At 39.8% G+C, this 15,859-nt stretch overlaps 1 non-coding gene across 1 annotated transcript; it reads right to left on the reverse strand.

The window, feature by feature from the left end:
* Positions 1–15,279: 15,279 nt before the first annotated feature.
* Positions 15,280–15,386, reverse strand: LOC130462199 (small nucleolar RNA R71). The gene has a single exon (XR_008922323.1). It is a non-coding gene; the product is annotated as a small nucleolar RNA R71 (small nucleolar RNA).
* Between the last annotated feature and the right edge of the window lie 473 nt (positions 15,387–15,859).

Genomic DNA, 15,859 nt, shown 5'->3' on the forward strand with positions numbered 1-15,859 from the left:
GGGTATGATAAGAAACCTCGCTATGAAGGAAATGTTAATGGTAGTGGTAGTGGTGAATACTTCAAGCAAGATGATGGCTACAAGAAAAACAACAACTACTATCATAGTCAAGAGAAAACACACCAACAACCTTATATTAAGAGAGAACGCAATTGTAGGAAGTGTGACAAGAAGCATCCGGGTTACGACTGCAAGGGTAACCAAATTATATGTTACGAATGTCAAGAAATTGGACATAAGTCTTATGAGTGTCCAAGAAAGAAAGATGGGCAGAATGGAACAAATGCGGTTTTAACACTTTTGAAGCTAAGAATGACAAACAACATGAAAAGGAACGCTAGAGTTTTGGGGGCAAAACTCTTTTTAAGGGGGGTAGAATATATACCTACATATTGATTCGCTAAATTAGTTATTTTCTTCATAACTAACTTTAAAGTTCGAGGACAAACTTTGTTTTTAGGGGGAGTAGATGTAATACCCCAAATTTTAGAGTATTTTCTGATAAATAATTTTAGTAATTTAAATTTATTTAATGGTTTAAAACAAAGATTTTATTAATTTTTTTAAAAAAGGGAGGAATAATGATATTCAAATTTTATTGTTTTTCTGGAATTAAAGTCTAAATTATTAGAATAAATAGTACCCTAATTAGCCCAAGTATCCCACCTATAAATATTCCAGAAACCCAAAAATGCCTTGAAAAACACTGATTTCAAAGAAGCCCTCATTGTCTTTTAGCCGTCACCACCATCTCCATCAGCCAACAATAGCATTGGGTAAGTTCCTATCACAAACTCTTTATCCATAGATTACTGTATCATAAATTCTTCAAATAATAACTATGACAATATCATTCCTTACTTTGCTACATGTATGTTGAGTAAATTAAAAAGGAAAATTAATTATTATTAATATAACCTTGCTTCCTTATTGCTCGACCACCATTGAAGCGCCTTATCTCACGATAGCGCCGCCCTATTAGTGCTCCATTTCGATAGTTCTGACGATACTTCACTTTGGACTATTTTCTTCCTCCTCTTCATTCTTCTCGCATGAGATTCATATGGGCGACACAAGTTTTACATAAATTACTCAAATATGTATATTATATATTTTTATTTTTATTTTTTTAAAATAAAACATAGTCTTACCTTGGACTTGTTTCTCTTTTTACATCACAATTTTTGGAACATTATATATATATATATATTCATACGAAGTAAAGTATTAAAAGAAAAACTAGTAGTTTGGTGTATATTTTTAATGTTTCGTTGTTTCCACGTATGTTCTCGTTTTCGCATATTGGTATTTGTGAGTAACGCGTCTTAATTTCTTGTGTTTTTCGAATGAATATGTACTCCCATACTGTATGGTTACTAAGGCTATCATAGAGAGTAGAACTATTCTAACAGAGTATCAATCCTATATGTTAGTAAGTACTAGCTACTTCTCCTATTTAGTATACTAACTTAGGGTTATGTTATCTGTTTTAGTGGGCAAAGGATACCTAGGTCTTACGCAAGGAGGCTATTAATTTGAATTAGTGCACACAAGGTAATTTTCAATGTCCATCAATCTAGCTTCCCTTAAGAAAATGATTTTGGACTTGTTTATGTGCTCACTATGTGATAGTTATGTGATAATGTGTAATTATGAAAGCTATTACTATTGTTATTTTATGGAAATAATTGTTTGATTGATTGAGATAGTGATGGTCGTGTGAGAATCGTACACTGTTGACCGTAGAGTAGGTGATGTTAGGGAACCGTTGTTGCAGTTGGTGGTTATAGGGGCAAGCCCCAGCCTACAAACATTCTGGGTATCGTAGGTGGTTATAGGGGCAAGCCCCGACCTACATAAGCTGTTTAATATCGTAGGTGGTTCCAGGGGCCAGCCCCGACCTACATGTGAGTGAAGTGGGTGGTTGCAGGGACTAGTCCTGGCCTACTAGAGTTCGTTATCCATGCCTTAGTTAATAGATGGACCGGACTTGTGTGGTACTTTAATAAGTGACCGTTTGTCTATTTGTTTTACTATCTTGTATATGTGATAATTTAAATAATTTAAATTATTAAATTATTCTCGTTCGTGTATATTTATTTTACTTGCTAACATATTGTTTATAATAAAATTATTTTATTTTACGGGATGGAGTTGGAATTACTCAGTTTTTTCTGATTTTTGGGAGTCGTCTCTCTTGTCTCTTTTCTATCTATTTTTGCAGGTTGGCAAAGGTATTTGGCTATGAGTGAGGAGACGCTTAGAATAACCACCTAGTCAAGAGACAATTTATATTTCAGTTTAAGTTGGATTTTGTTATTTATTTTATGGGAAATGGTTGTAATAATTTATGGGCCACCTTTTAGACCACTTAGTTAATTTTGACTTTAATAGTTTTAAATTATTTTGTTGCTTTGCATTTATTTTCTATGGAGAATAAATGTAGCAGTGACACTCCCAAGGTTTGGACGATGATTTTATGAAATAAAAATAGGGTTTTTTTTTATTATATAAAAGGTCCAAATTTTAGGGGTGTTACACCCTACGAATGGAGGGCGAAGGAATCCAACTCGGGCGAGCGAGAGGAGATTTATCACCTTCAACACGCGCTCGATCGGGCGCCCGTCGCCCGGTGCCCATCGGGCCCTTGACTCGACAGTGTTTCCAAGGGCAGCCACTCGCCCGTCGGGCTAGAATTATGAATTTAGCACGCGCCCGATCGGGCGCGTGCCAGTCTCCCGGTGCCCATCGGGCGATCAGTTTGTGTGAGGGGGTCGAAAAAGAACGAGGCTATTGCGTGACCTCGTCCCTCGTGGGTGTGACGCTTCTTTTTGTCAAATCAAGTGTAATTGGATTTCCTGTGAGTTTACACCCAATTGACTAGTAATATAGGAGTCGCCATTCAGTTTTTAACGACAATGAGAAAAACTGACAAAACCTGGTTATCGTGACATAAAGGGAGTGCAATTATGTTTGACCACGACGGCCGTAGGTTCCCTTGTGATCCCTGGTGGTGGGGATCGCTCAACATACACCCGCAGGGTAGAGATTGAGGGTTCGGGGGACTGTAACTACCGAGAGGAGTACTCGCTCTTCGATAACTCCAGAGGCAGGATATCCTTACTAGCTCAGCATAAATAATTGAAGGGACATGCGTTAACTATTAAACTAATCTGAGTTGATTTTATCAATATGCAACATATAGTACTAGATCGAACGCGATTATCTGATTTAGATTGTTTTAAGGGACCTAGCATGATAATCCAATTTCCCAAAAATATCATATTTATTAAGCGTGATCGAACAATCAGATTTTAGTTAGTTTAACAGTTCATAAAAGGGCGAGGAAAGCAATTAAACCATGGAAAAGGGACACATTACGACGCACCCTTGAGAGGTGCGTCACGGTTCTCAGAAAACTAACCACTTTGACTTTGCTATTTCTCCTTTTATTTAACGAATCTCAAATTAAGGGACGGGATACGTTCTGTTCGATTTATGGATCGATTGCGACAGAACGCGTGATCAGTTTTGCAGCGTGAGGCTTAGGCTTAGGGGTTTAGAGTCAATACTCAGAATATAATTGTGTGTTTTTGTCCTTTTCACGTCGAACTTAAGGCCCTATTTATAGAAAAGAGTTCGTGGAAAGATACAATTGCAGAACTCTAATCCACGAGGAATTAGGAAAAAACACGTACCAGGTATTTTCGGCGCCCAGAGCCAGGCGTTGAAAATAGGGTCTGGGCTGTTTTTCTTAGTCAGATTCGGATTCCTAGAATCCGGAGTATTTGAGATTTAATTGAGTCCTTTAGTGCGTATTAACCTTGTGACGGGATGCGTCTGGGCCCGTTACGAACTCTAGGCTCGTTAGGATTTTAATTAATACGTGACTCTTACTTTCGAATCATATTAGGAATAGGATTCTCTCGCAATTTCTATCTCATTTAGGATTTATGTTGGAGTGCAACACCTAATTCTGACAGGTTTCTATCTTTTATGACTTGCCACTTTTAACAACTACCCATTACGGCAGTTACTATTTTTAGCAGGTTTCCATAAATAGCAGATTTCTATAAATAGCAGGTTTCGGGTGAAATGAAAAGGGGAATTGAGATTCGTTATTTTATAGGAGATGCGTTGTCAAGTGGAGATTTATGCTTTCATCATCGAACCTTCCCTTTCGGGAATGGGGACAAAAGTAGGTGTCTACAGTTAGCCCCCACTTTGATTGAGTCTTGGAGTAAGACGATGGTCAAAGTATTGGACGGAGTGCGCCACACAAGTCATGGTGACCTGTTTTGCGAGGGTCTCACGAGCCCCCGAGTGATAACATTTGACTTAAGGGTCATGACTTGAAGTGTCGACATATCCCTCACGTGTCATTGGGATTTGTCAACGGATAGTATAGAAACTTCCTCACTTTGTCATTGGAAGGATCTAAAGGTGCGTAGAAACTCCCTCACTTTGTCATTGGGAGTAGCTACAGATGTTTTCGAAATCAAAGCTATAAAGTGTAATTGGGCCTGGCCAAGCCCAACCACAAGGTAAAAATGTTTTTAAAGATTCTCATTTTCAAGGCTAGTTAAACGAGAAAACCCCCTTGTTTTTTTATAGGACTTAAAACGAAGGAAAATCCAGCACATCGTTCTGTTTTGGAAAAACGGAAAACCAATCCTTTAATTTTTGGAAAAAAGGGAAAACCAATCACATCGTTCTTTTTTGGAAAAACGGAAAACCAATCCTTTAATTTTTGGAAAAAGGGAAAACCGATCCTTTAATTTTTGGAAAAAGGGAAAACCGATCCTTTAATTTTTGGAAAAAGGGAAAACCGATCCTTTAATTTTTGGAAAAAGGGAAAACCGATAAAGGTTATCGCTGTAGCGACTAAGGACCTGCGCGGTTAGTGACGCAGACCCCGCCGGCTAAAGATGGCGAGCCTGTCCGCTAAGGGTGGACACCCCGTTCGATAGAAGTGGACGAATCTATTTTTGAAATTTGAAAATAAGGACCTACGCGGCTTGTGACGTAGACCCCGCCGGCTGAAGATGGCGAGCCTGTTTCATTTTGAATTTTGAAAATTTCATTTTTGGAAAACTGAGGACCTGTGCGGCTAGTGACGCAGACCCCGCCCGTTGAAGGTGGGCGAACCCTGTCCGCTAATGGTGGACATCCCTGAATTCGTTTTTCCCTTGATTCGGAACTTGCGTGGTTCGCGGCGCGATCTTGCCTGATTGAGGTGGGCAAGTCTCTATTTTTTGTTCATTGTGATTTCTTTTTTTTTTTTGAGAATTTCTTTTGTTCATTCTTGCAAGAGAGAATTCTTTCGAGGGATGCTCGGATTTAGTTGCAACCTGAATGTGGGTTGACAACGTGCTTAGACGGACCATTGTCTTGTGGTTATCATCTTTCATGGTTTTGAGCTAGTCTTTTCGGCTCAATTTCGCCACTACTTGGGTCCTTGATTGGGGGACCATGTATAAGTATCAACGGCGACCTTTGTCTTGAGGTCGTAAACCGGTTCTTTTTCTTTTGAGATTATCCAAACACGGGACTTTGTACAGCGTAGTCTGGGAATATTGTTTTAACTTTGCATACCTTTTTTTTTGAGATATATTTTTTCCTTTCGAGCCACCAAGTACTCGTGCTTGGCGGTCAGTTCTTGTCAAAGAGGTTCTTTGGGGATACGCATTTTGTAATGTCCTTGATTGTGTTTGGGATCGTGCTCGTAAGTGCGAGCGATCTTCGTAGTGGTGTGCTACTCTTGACAAAGTCGTGAGGTGCAACTTTCAGTAAGGAAATTGGCAATTTTCGAGTCAAATGGATGCGGCAGGGCCCAATAGAAGTTAGGGCCTTTTTTGAGCCTGGGTTCATTTTCGGCGCCCAGGCCTGGGCGTTGAAATAATTCACGCCCAGGTGGGGGCGTTGAAAGTGTTGCTTGGGCTGGTCTTTTGATGACACAGTTGGCCTCTTGTTCATTCGTTTATTTCACTTGGAAGTTCTATGTATTCTCTTTTCTTTTGTTTTTTTCTTTGTTTTTAGAACGTGATGATTTTCTTGAGAAGCCGTAGCCGATTGGTGGACTACGGTGTTTTTATTTTAAGGAACCGTTGCTCTTAAGGCGTACAGTCATTGCGATAGTTGGGCGAGTCTATATGGCCCGAGGAACATACCTTGAGGCGTAAGACTTTGACCGCTCTTGTTGTTTGTATATTTTGTCCTTTTGAACGCATTCGTGAATGTTCGATACTTAGAATGATGATATGTATGTGCGAACTAGCGTTTATAGAATGGCCGTTGTGTGCGGTCCATTAATCAGTTTGCTTGAATCATTTTTTTGAGCAATGACTGATTTTGAATAGTTTGCTTAGAAGCTTGATAGGGTTCAGGCCCATTCATGAAGTGGGCTCAAACATCGTACCCTTCCGATTGTTCAAACATTTGCTTCGAATTTTTTTTTGCTATGGTCGTTTCGTAGCTTGGAGCCCCCAAGTATGCATGTTGGGATGCTTCCTTTCGGAGTACGATTTTTGTAGGTTCTTTCGAGAAAGATGCCTTGGGGTTCCGCTCGTGTAGGTGCGAGCTATCCCTTCCGTGGTAGGTAATATTTTGCTACCTTTAATCCTTAATGTAGAAGTCGTGTGGCTTGCATTTTGAATTTGGGCGATAAGTAGTCTTTGCCTCTTTTACACGTGCTCTTGGTCGTGCCTACATTAGTGCAATATGCCTTACTCTCGTTTTTTAGACTTGCACCGTGGGATGGCTGAACTTATGGTGCGACGTAGGCTTGTGTGGCCTAACAACATGTATTAGAACATTTCTCCAGGTGTGGGGATATCATTGCATTGGAGTACTTCATCACGCCTCGTTCAGGTGCTCGAACAAGTGTAGCACCTTCTGCGTGGGTTTGCACGGCTTATTACTTCATTCGATGCGAGGATTCATAGGTGTTTCTTTCTTATTTTTATATCTGGGCAAAACTTGGCTAACAGAAAGATTCAGCGCCCAGGCTGGGGCGTTAAAGATATCGGCGCCCAGCTCTGGGCGTTGAAAATGATTTCTGGGTATATTTTGGCAGTTCTTATCCTTGATTTTTTTCTTTCGCTTTTGCTTTGGAACGAGGTAGACTGTGTAACGGGCGCTTGTAGGGCGAGCGTTATGTGCAGTAGTTTGATTGGAGTTTTGGTGACTCGCGATTTACAGTTACCCTTGATAGTGGGGTGACTTCATATATTCTAAGTAGTGCTTTAGAATTTGGGAGGGGTTAAGGTTCGCTTTACACGATCAAACCTTAGGATTGTGCCCCTATGATGTATGTATAGCATTAGCGTCGAGAATTTGTGATGAAATCGTCATTTTGAGCTTTTTTAGAGTGTTTTTCTCAAGCCCCCAATTGTAGCTACGGGATTAGCTTAGTGCTATAATGCTTTGCATACGTTTTTATGCATTCATGGTGACATGGATCATGAATAGTTTGAACCAGACTCGTATAGTGCGAGGTACGTTCGAGTAGTGATTTTGCTGCTTCTCTTGTAAATGTCGTATTGTGCGACATTGCAATGGTCAAGGTAGTCACATGTTGAAGTGTGCCTTGTCCAAAAGCTAGGTGCCTTTCTTTACCCATAATCATATTTGGAAATCTTTTGGCTCACTTGCAACATTGAGATAAACGCATATTTAGCTTAAATCAACGACACTTTATTATGTTCGAAAAAAGTCTTTGAAAATTATTTAAAATCCGAATCCTACTGTGTACAATCCGAGGTGTCCTAAGTAGGTTGACTTATAGAAGGGTTCGTACAGGATTACACGAGTGAATCAAAATACTGTTACGATTTTTGGAATGCTGTCTAAGGATTTGCTGGAAGCCAGGGTGCAGGCGTCAAGATATACTTGTGCCCGTTCGGCATATGCTTTAGGCTTTTAGGGCCGTCTTTTCCAGAATTGCGGGAATATAAACCGTTTTCAAATTGACTTAGATTTACTTGGTGTATGTCTGTACAAAAGGTCAAGGTATACTTAGTTCTTTCCCTCACTCTTTCATTTTCAATTTTTAGCCCCCAATTGCTATTATGTCTTCCCATTAATGATGCTTTTAGATTTCGATTTTAGATGCCCGTGTCATATGTCTGAGTAGGGTGAGCCTTGGTTAAGTGCCGAGTCCTATTGGCAATGTCTGTTTTTTTTTCAAAGGGGATTCGCAAGCATTTGAATTACCATGGACGGGTGCCCTGAGTTCGAAGGAACGATGGGGTGATGCCGTAGAACAATCCTCTTCATTGCAAGCTTACTGCCTTTACTACTTGTTGGCGACTATGACTGTGTCTAGTGGTGAAAGAAGGTCTTTAAGCGAACGACTATGTCTAGTGGTAAAAGAAGGTCTTTAAGTGAGTTAGTTCGCTTTAGGGAGGGTCAAGTCGAGTACTTTAGAGGTCATGGACGCTTGCGCTAGCCCCCATTCAATTGAGGCAAAGCGATCTTTTGAGTCTTGGCTAAGTGCCTAGGAGTGTGAGTGCTCCTTCTGGCAAGGGTACGTGTCCTTATTATTTTTCAATGTGTGCTCATTAATTTTGGCATCTTGATGACTTGGATTCTTCCTTTGACTTAAATTTTTCTTTCGACTTGGGTTGCAAGTAATTAAATTTCAATAAGGGACTTCTATTTTTATTCTTGTTTTTCTATAGGCTTTAATATTTTTGCAAATTGGTTGGACCGAATCACGGATTGCCTACGTATCCGCCTTAAATAGATTTAATTTGGAATCAGGTCTTGCGTAGTTCTTAGCCTAGGAAATGGTTTCTTAGAATGCCGAATTCGATAAGTATGTTCTGAGGTGAAAACATATTATTTGAAACGGTAGAATAAATGAAGTTTGTTATTATTTTAATCTGCTGCTTTGCCGTAAGCCAAAAATTTGTTTTACATTTTTTTGATTGAGTACATGTATTTCTTTGGTGGTACGTATATCTGAATACGTGCTGTACCCCTCCAAGTGTTCGTTATTTTTCCGTGCATGTGCGGATAAAATGACGAGCACTTCTGGACAAATTTTAGCAAGCAGAGAGATTTAGCGCCCAGGCTGGGGCGCTAAAGATTTCGGCGCCCAGCTATGGGCGCTGAAAATGACTTATGGGAGGATCTTTTTTGGTGAATGCTTCTTTTTCTTTTTAGACGAACTTTTAAAGGCGCTTTGCAAAGTTTGCTTTTTTATCATTTTTTTTTGTACTTTTCATTTGTCTTCCTTTTTTACTCGTGACTCAAGACGGTTTGAAAGATGGGTTGAATGAGATAGGATAATTTGTATAGGCATTGGTCAAGCATGAGGATTATATCTGCTAGGACTCACAATTTGCAGCCTCAAGCTAGTGTCACGAGTTTACATCAATCAATGCCAATGAGTAGTATGGGGACGGCTCAAGGGTATATCAACAGGATGTATCCACACAAGTTATATGGTCATTATGCTAATGGTGGTGTAAGAACAGGTTTTGGGGCTTTGGAAATAATGGGCATGACGCACGTGTCAATGGCCGTGCGTGGTTTGCGGTTGATAACAAGTTCAAAAACAAGAGTTGAGGTAATGGTTTCTTGGGTTATGGCAATGAGAACATGGATGGGTTAAATGGGCTGAACAGGGACCCCAGAGCGAAGGCGTCTAAGAGCATAAGGATTGGAAAGGGTAGACATCGTAGAATTTTATGATTTGGATTGGTTGACTCAATTCTTTTCCTTCGTTTACTTGGGTAAATGTTGCACTTTGGGAGGTACGGGATAAGTATTCCATGGCTCGCTTTTTCGTTCTCCCTTTTCTTTTTCTCTTTTTTTCTTTTCGCTTGGGATTTCCCCCCTTTTTTATTTAGGCTAAAAGGTAGATGGTTGTGGTCTTTGAGTCACGAGGCGAGACCGAATGAGCCTCGTTTGGTAGGCCTATAGTGGACCTTTAATTTTAGTAGGCCTAGGGTGGACCTTTAACTTTTGTTGGCCTAGGGTGGACCTTTAAATTGTCTTACTTTGCAAGCGTATTTAGTCGTTTCTTAAAATGTGCAAATAGCGTAGATTCAAAATGTTATTTTTACCTTATTGAAATTTAACGAAAGAATTACATCGAAGATGATTTTTTGCTTCTTTTCAGATTCCGGTTTCCGGGATTTAACTAGAAGTTGTGATTTAGACTCGAACTTTCATTAATCTTTCTGATTATAACCCGTGTATGAATACAAGGAGGTGGCCTAGACTCAAAATAATGACGTGGCGTAAGCCTATAACACTTGACCAAGCGACTCTCAGACTTGGGCTAATTGGACCATAACTTTCGTTGGTTGACACTTTAGATTTTAACCCTTGGGTGTTCATTTGTCATGCGCCATTTTGCTTAATGTTGGCAAGGTAGTTAATTGGGGAGATCGAATTTTTATTTTTGCAAGACTAGAATCATTAGTGCGGCTTCTCTCTTAGTGTGTATTGCTTTACCCCAATGGTAGCCTTATGGTATGCCGATTTGGGTATTCTCATGGTTGGTCATGTTGCATTCATGGAAAATATTTTAGTCCGTACTTAGTAGTATTTCAAGGAACGAGTGACTCGAGAGGACTATGATAGTCGTGACCCAATGTGATTATAAGCCTTGGGGCCATTAATTTTTTCTTTGCCAATGGTATTAACACCTTAGGTTCACTTTGGGGGTTGTGCGACTATGGGGGAATGATTTCCAGAATGTGACCGTTCCCATTTTGCAAATACTATAATATGTTCTTTTTATTGGTGAGAGAGAGTATTGGGGCCGTGGATTCCTAGCAAGGGATGACAATTACATATGGGTGCTCATTGATTTAAATGTTAGGAAGGGAGACTCAATATGGTTTAACCTTTTAGCTTGCAGAACAACACCAAGTATAAGGACCGATTCTATGGATAAGACAACTAAGATTTAGGATTTAGATTGTACTTCGGCATAGCCTAGTCTAGACTCGGATTTACTTATTTTTCATTTGAACATTATTTTTTTTTTCTTTGAAAACTTTATTTGAACATCATTTTTTGAATACTTTGCCCATGTGACATTCAAGGTCATTTAATTAGCATGTTCGGTTTTGGAGCCGAACATTGTCGTCATAGGAGGCCTAACAACGACACAAAGAGTTATTTTATTTTCTACAAGTCGCTTTTAGAATCGAGTGCCTTTTCATACGCCCTCGTAGCAATTCTTTTTACGAACGGTTTTTTGTGCTACGTATTTTCCTTTTGCGCGGGCACCGAGGCTGCTGCACCTGACCAGAAGGCCAAGCAGCAACTTCAGCGCCCAGCGTAGGGCGTGAGAAATTCTGGCGCCCAGCCAGGGGCGTTGAAAATGCGTCCCTGGCTGGTTCTCGTTTTCTGTTTGCGTCTACTTTTGTTTATGCGACTTCGATTTTGCATGCTTGCGTAATAACGTCCTTTACGCGTTGTGCAGCGTTTGTGGGATTCGTTACAGGCCATCCCGAGCGTCGCTTATTTTTGTGGCGATCGTTCGGGCTTGCGGAACACGTATTTTGGTATAACTCTTTGGCCAATTGGTTCATGAATGTTTGGGCAATTTTTAAGGTCGTTGGTTTTCTAGCATTATTTGTCTAGCATTATTCGTACGCACAATCATAACATAGTCACATAGTTCGCTACACATAACTACATTACAAACATGGATTTGAAAATTAAATATGTCACGTAGTTTATGATAGGCTTCTATGGGTAGTATTTGCGCCTGGCTTGGTACCGCTTCTATCGCAGATCCGACACATGCCCCGGTCGAGGTAGTGCCTTCAACAGACGAATTTCGTCCCAGAAGGCCAACCCGCAAGTGCAAGCCAAGGGGGCATGCAGGCGAGAGGGACCTAATGAGCGAGCGATTGGGTTCGGGATAGGTGTACTACCTGCACAAGTACCGAGTGGGCAACATGCGCGGCGTGTGCACCCCCCTACTGGCGAAAAAGGTATCCTTAGTCCCAACTCCTGAGGGAGCCGAGATTCGTTATGCGGTTCTGTCCGTTCACATTAATATGCTGATTTTCAGGTCGTCCCAACTTGATGGGGAAATAAACGCGGGGTAGGATCGTTTCACCCTTCGGCTATTTTGATTACCTACAAGCACGAGTATTTCCTTCACTTTCCCCAGGGGAGTCGCCACTGTGAGGGGGTCGAAAAAGCACGAGGCTATTGCGTGACCTCGTCCCTCGTGGGTGTGACGCTTCTTTTTGTCAAATCAAGTGTAATTGGATTTCCTATGAGTTTACACCCAATTTACTAGTAATATAGGAGTCGCCATTCAGTTTTTAACGACAATGAGAAAAACTGACAAAATCCGGTTATCGTGACATAAAGGGAGTGCAATTATGTTTGACCACGACGGCCGTACGTTCCCTTGTGATCCCTGGTGGTGGGGATCGCTCAACGTACACCCGCAGGGTAGAGATTGAGGGTTCGGGGGACTGTAACTACCAAGAGGAGTACTCGCTCTTCGATAACTCCAGAGGCAGGATATCCTTACTAGCTCAGCATAAATAATTGAAGGGACATGCGTTAATTATTAAACTAATATGAGTTGATTTTATCAATATGCAACATATAGTACTAGATCGAACGCGATTATCTGATTTAGATTGTTTTAAGGGACCTAGCATGATAATCCAATTTCCCAAAAATATCATATTTATTAAGCGTGATCGAACAATCAGATTTTAGTTAGTTTAACAGTTCATAAAAGGGCGAGGAAAGCAATTAAACCATGGAAAACGGACACATTACGACGCACCTTTGAGAGGTGCGTCACGGTTCTCAGAAAACTAACCACTTTGACTTTGCTATTTCTCCTTTTATTTAACGAATCTCAAATTATGGGACGGGATACGTTCTGTTCGATTTATGGATCGATTGCGACAGAACGCGTGATCAGTTTTGCAGCGTGAGGCTTAGGCTTAGGGGTTTAGAGTCAATACTCAGAATATAATTGTGTGTTGTTGTCCTTTTCACGTCGAACTTAAGGCCCTATTTATAGAAAAGAGTTCGTGGAAAGATAGAATTGCAGAACTCTAATCCACGAGGAATTAGGAAAAAACACGTACCAGGTATTTTCGGCGCCCAGAGCCAGGCGTTGAAAATAGGGTCTGGGCTGTTTTTCTTAGTCAGATTCGGATTCCTAGAATCCGGAGTATTTGAGATTTAATTGAGTCCTTTAGTGCGTATTAACCTTGTGACGGGATGCGTCTGGGCCCGTTACGAACTCTAGGCTCATTAGGATTTTAATTAATACGTGACTCTTACTTTCGAATCATATTAGGAATAGGATTCTCTCGCAATTTCTATCTCATTTAGGATTTATGTTGGAGTGCAACACCTAATTCTGACAGGTTTCTATCTGTTATGACTTGCCACTTTTAACAACTACCCATGACAGTTACTATTTTTAGCAGGTTTCCATAAATAGCAGGTTTCTATAAATAGCAGGTTTCGGTGAAATGAAAAGGGGAATTGAGATTCGTTATTTTATAGGAGATGCGTTGTCAAGTGGAGATTTATGCTTTCATCATCGAACCTTCCCTTTCGGGAATGGGGACAAAAGTAGGTGTCTACAGTTTGCAGCAGCTATTGAGCATTTTCCATCCGCCCGATCGGGCGACGACAACCTCTGGGCGTGCGGAGCGGCTTCTTTTATCGTTTTAATCATTTTCTTTGGGCAAGACTATATAAACAAAACCCTTAGTTTATTGTAGACATCTTATTCTCTACTTTTTAAGGACTTAGTTTATTTTGCACTTAGTTATTTTACTCTCAAATTATCAAACACTTTCATTTTATTCTCAATTAAAGTTTCAACCTTTTAGTTCTTCGTTCGTTCTTCGTTTAGGTAATAATTCAATTCTTTGCTTGTTTATTCAATTTCAATCCATTAACTTGCTTTATTAATTGTCCCTAACTATGTTTCCATTGATTAACATTGTTTTGCTTATTTCAAATATGTGTGAGTAGTTTTATTCCAGGGTTTGGGAATCCATGAACTAATATGAAGGGATGATTAAATGTTGTTGATTGTTGGTATTATTGGTTAATTCCTATTGATTGGTTTCATTTACTATGCGATTAGATTTGCGCAGGTCTAATTGTATTAGTCTAGCAATATCAAATTAAGATTCGAGAGATGCAATTTGATATTTAGGCTTGTTTCCATAGGTAGAATTGGGATTAATACATAGCGAGAGCCTGTTAATTTTGAGCCTATGACTAGTATCGATTCGAGAGAGCATGCTAGTCTAATTAATTGTTTTATTGATATTTTAATATTGTTTATCATCCTGGATTGTTTTTCATTGGTGAACCTATGCCCTAGACCTTTTATTATCTAACTTATATCGTTGTAGTTTTATTATCCTTACCATATCATTCTCTTGTTTCCCGATAGTCTAGACCTTATTTTAGTAATAGAAAGAACGTCATTTCCCTGTGGATTCAATCCTGACTTCCCTTGCTACCTGGTTAGTGGAATTAGTTTTATCTTTGATTAGATGATACGACTTTCGCCTGTCAAATTTTTGCGCCGTTGCCGGGGAACGAACCCGGGGTCAGCCGCGTGACAGGCGGGAATACTTACCACTATACTTACCAAATTTTGGCGCCGTTGCCGGGGAAACGGTTTTATTTTCTATTATAATTGTTTGTTCTAGATTATTGTTATATCTCAAGGGACTCCCATTCCTTGAGATCGGATCTCACAACTGTTTATTAGTTTTGATTGTCTATGCCTAGGACCGTAGATACTAGTGATATTTTTCCATTTGATCATGAACCCGAACAAACTTTTAGTAGACGACGCAGATCTATTGAACAGTTGGGAGACTATTTTGATCCTGAATCTGAACATATTGTTGGTGATCTATTTCATAGAGATTCAGATATGGGTGATGAGGACGTGCTAGAACCGAGGCTTACGGACTACTCTAAGCCAAGTCTATATGTGCTACCTAAGGCAATCATGCCTACCATTGATGCTGACAGTTTCAAGAAAGGCATCAGTTTGGCGGGGAAAAGGGTGAAGACCCTAATCTCCATATATAGTCTTTCATTCAATATTGATCTACTATCAAGAAGAAGAATGTGATCCCATAACATACTATGGAGATGCTTTTCCCATTTTCTCTGAGTGGAAAAGAAAAGTTATGGATCAATGGGATCAATCGAGCGGCTATGAAAATTACTAACTGGAAATCTTTAGCCCTTGCGTTCTATGTAAAATACTGCATACCTGAGAAGACAGCTCGTCTGAGGAGCCAGATTATTTCTATTACTCAACAGGCAGATGAGAGTTTGTTCGAGGTCTGGGAAAGGTTCAAGGATTTACAGAGAGAGTGCCCACACCATGGTCTGCAACCGTGGTTCTTGATTCAACAATTCTATAATGGTCTGGGTAATGATTCTAAGCTTATTTTGGATTCTGCTTCTAGTGGGAGATTCATGCAACTTGTCGTGACTAGAGCTATGGAGGTGATCGAGTGTAATACCTCGTATTTTTATATTATTATATTTATAAAGCATTTTATGATTTTTAAAATTTATTTCGCATTTAAATGTTATTTAAATGTATTTTAATTAATTAGAATATTTATTATTTTAATTAATTACAAAACGAATTTAATTTTCGAGTTGGGAAATTTAATGGGTCGCAAGTAATTTTAAAGGTTTGGGTTTTAAATGAAAAGTCCAACTCGTTTTATTAATCGAGCACAATCAAAAGAATTTAATTCTAAGCTTAAGGCTAGCCCAATCATTTAAATGCTAAGCCCAATGTCAAATTTCCAAGCCTAGCCCACTAGGGATATGAGAGCCTATAAATAGGACT

Source organism: Spinacia oleracea, chromosome 5 (genome assembly GCF_020520425.1).
Source record: "Spinacia oleracea cultivar Varoflay chromosome 5, BTI_SOV_V1, whole genome shotgun sequence".
NCBI classification, from domain to species: Eukaryota; Viridiplantae; Streptophyta; class Magnoliopsida; order Caryophyllales; family Amaranthaceae; genus Spinacia; species Spinacia oleracea.